The 3,411-nt window shown below is 41.3% G+C and overlaps 1 non-coding gene across 1 annotated transcript; it reads right to left on the bottom strand.

Annotated features, from left to right (window-relative positions):
* Positions 1 to 454: 454 nt before the first annotated feature.
* Positions 455 to 561, bottom strand: LOC148803236 (small nucleolar RNA R71). Its single transcript, XR_016081664.1, has one exon. It is a non-coding gene; the product is annotated as a small nucleolar RNA R71 (small nucleolar RNA).
* Positions 562 to 3,411: the final 2,850 nt, after the last annotated feature.

Here is a 3,411-nt window from a genome sequence, read left to right as displayed (position 1 = left end):
TGGAGGAGATTCTCTATGACCCGGAGATTGAAGAGCAGCTAGACAAGTCCAACAAGAAGCTCAAGAAGCTCAAGAAATGGCTGAACAGATAACCATGATGGATTATGCCGAACCCTCACTCATTGGAGCTGCTTCCAGCATTATCAGGCCTACTATTGCTGCTAACAACTTTGAGACTAAACCTGCCATTATACAAATGATTCAAAACACTGAGCAATTCTGTGGAATGGCCCACGAAGATCCCAATGCACATATTGCTAACTTTTTAGAAATATGTGACACCTTCAAACACAATGGGGTAAGTGATGATGCCATTAGGCTGAGGTTATTCCCATTCTCTTTGAAGGATAAAGCCAAAGCATGGCTGAATTCATTACCAGCGGGATCAATAGCTACATGGGATGAAATGGCCAGTCGCTTCCTCTCTAAGTATTTCCCCCCTTCTAAAACTGCTAAAATGAGGAATGATATCACTACATTTTTCCAACAAGAGGGGGAATCTTTATACGAGTCATGGGAACGATACAAGGAGCTGCTGAGAAGAGTTCCTCACCATGGCCTTCCCATTTGGCTGCAAGTGCAAACCTTCTATAATGGTCTTACCGACTCAAATAAGACCATACTAGATGCTGCAGCCAGAGGGTCCATAAACAATAAGACTCCTGAGGTTGCACATGCACTCATTGAAGAGATGGCAGCCAACAACTATCAATGGCATTTTGAAAGAACCCAAACTAGGAAGCAGCATGGCCTGCATAATGTTGATACTTATACAACACTATCTGCATAAATAGGAGCACTTAGTAAGAAAATTGATGAAATGCCGATAGCTGCCATGCATGTGCAACCTCTTACTTGTGAATTGTGTGGGGGAGGTCACATCAGTACTGACTGCCAAGTTGGCAATCAGTTTACGCCATCTACTGAACAAGTCGACTATGTCAGCAATCTGTCAAGACAGCAGGGTTACCAAAGTCACCATACCTTTCACCTAGGATGGAGGGGACATCCAAACCAGTCTTGGCCAAGTCAGCATACTTTGAAGCCTTTCCACCAGACTTATCATCAGCCCGAACCAAAATCCAATTTGGGGGAGCTGATGACAAAATTTATAGCAAGTGCGGAAACCAGGTTCCAGAACCAAGAAGCCTCAATCAAGAACCTGGAAAACCAAGTGGGGCAATTGGCACAATTAATGTCTTCTAGACTACCGGGAACTCTTCCAAGCAACACTGAAGTGAATCCACGAGAGCAAGTACAAGCTATTACCTTAAGGAGTGGAAAAGAGTTGCCCAACGTAGAAAAGAAGAATAAGGCTGAACCTAAGGCAGAAACAAGCCTTGGAACTGGATAGCAGAAGAAGGAACAACCTGAAGTACAACAAGGGATGCACCAGCAACCACAAGTTCCATTCCCTAACAGGCTGAAGTAATAGAAAATGGAGAAGGAATTTGGTAAGTTTCTTGAAATATTTAAAAGTTTACACATTAATATTCCTTTTGCTGATACTTTAGCCCAGATGCCACACTATGCAAGGTTTTTGAAGGAATTATTGGCAAATAAAAAGAAACTGGGAGATATGGCTATAGTTGCTTTGAATGAGGAATGTTCTGCTATCCTTCTGAACAAGCTGCCTCAGAAACTCAAAGATCTAGGGAGTTTCACTATTCCTTGTACCATAGGCAGTTTAAAAATTGAGAAATCTTTATGTGACCTGGGAGCTAGCATCAATTTAATACCATTTTCTATCTTCAAGAAATTGGGATTGGGGGAACCCCAACCCACTAGAGTGGCATTACAATTGGCTGATAGATTCATTAGATATCCTAGGGGGACCATAGAAGATGTCTTAGTTAAATTTGACAAATTCACTTTTCTTGTTGATTTCATTGTGTTAGACATTCAAGAAGATGTGGAGGTCCCACTTATCCTAGGGAGACCCTTCTTGGCTACCGGGAAAGTGATGATTGATGTCCAACAATGACAACTCAGCCTTAGGATACAAGATGAGGAGATAATTTATAAAATGTCTGATGCTATGAAACATGCATCCTCTAGTGATGATTCTTGTTATATGATTGATGCCATTGATATGACAATTGATGAATGCTTCCAGGTAAGTAGGATGGCTGATCCTCTTGAACTCTGCCTCTAGCAGGGAGAACTTGAAAAAGGAGAAAATGAAGAAATAAACCTCATGATAACATATCTGAATGATAAGCCTAAATTCAAGGGAAAGGGGTTTCTCAAATTAGAGAACTTAGGCAAATTGCTTGGACCATCAGGTAAGCTATCATCCCAAGAACCCCCCACCCTTGAACTGAAGCAATTACCTTCCCATTTAGAGTATGCTTTCCTTGAGGAGCCATCAGCTCTCCCTGTAATAATTTCCGTATCACTGAATCCATTACAAAAAGGAAAATTATTAAGAGTGCTGCGGGAACACAAAAATGCTATAGACTAGAAGGTAGAGGATATCAAAGGCATTAATCCATCAATCTACACTCAGAATTTTGATGGAAGAGGACAGCAAGCCTTCCGTTCAGCCCCAAAGACGCCTGAACCCCAACATGAAAGAAGTGGTAAAGGCTGAAATAATTAAGCTATTAGACATCAGGATCATTTATCCTATTTCTGACAGTTCTTGGGTAAGCCCCGTGCAAGTCGTGCCTAAGAAAGGGGGTGACCGTTGTTCCAAATGAGAAAAATGAACTCATCCCGACTAGAACTGTCACCGGATGGCGTGTATGTATTGACTATAGAAAGTTAAATGAAGCCACCCGGAAGGACCATTTTCCTCTCCCATTTATGGACCAAATGTTAGAGAGGCTAGCCGGGCATGAGTATTATTGTTTCTTGGATGGATATTCGGGGTATAGCCAGATCCCAATTGCACCAGAAGACTAAGAAAAGACCACTTTTACTTGCCCATATGGTACCTTTGCATACCGAAGGATGCCCTTTGGATTATGCAATGCCCTAACAACCTTTCAGCGATGCATGATATCCATATTTTCTGATATGGTTGAAAAATTTATTGAGATCTTTATGGATGATTTTTCAGTTTTTGGCTTTTCGTTTGATGCATGCTTGAATAATCTGGAACAAGTGCTTACTAGATGCGAAGAAACACATCTTGTGTTGAATTGGAAGAAATGTCATTTTATGGTGCAAGAAGGCATAGTGTTTGGACACAAGATCTCTTACATAGGTATAGAAGTCGACAAGGCCAAGGTGGAGGCAATTGAAAAATTGCCACCCCCATCATCTGTTCGTTCTGTGAGAAGTTTCTTAGGGCATGTTGGCTTCTATAGGAGGTTTATTAAGGATTTCTCAAAAATTGTCAAGCCACTATCTACCTTGCTTTAGAAAGAAGTGCCTTTTGAATTTTCAATTGAACGCCTTCATGCT

The sequence above is a fragment of the Nelumbo nucifera genome, chromosome 1, assembly GCF_055504915.1.
Source record: "Nelumbo nucifera cultivar China Antique chromosome 1, China Antique-T2T, whole genome shotgun sequence".
In the NCBI taxonomy this organism is placed as follows: Eukaryota; Viridiplantae; Streptophyta; class Magnoliopsida; order Proteales; family Nelumbonaceae; genus Nelumbo; species Nelumbo nucifera.
The sequence above is the reverse complement of the archived record's forward strand: the minus strand, read 5'-3'. Positions and strand labels throughout refer to the sequence as shown.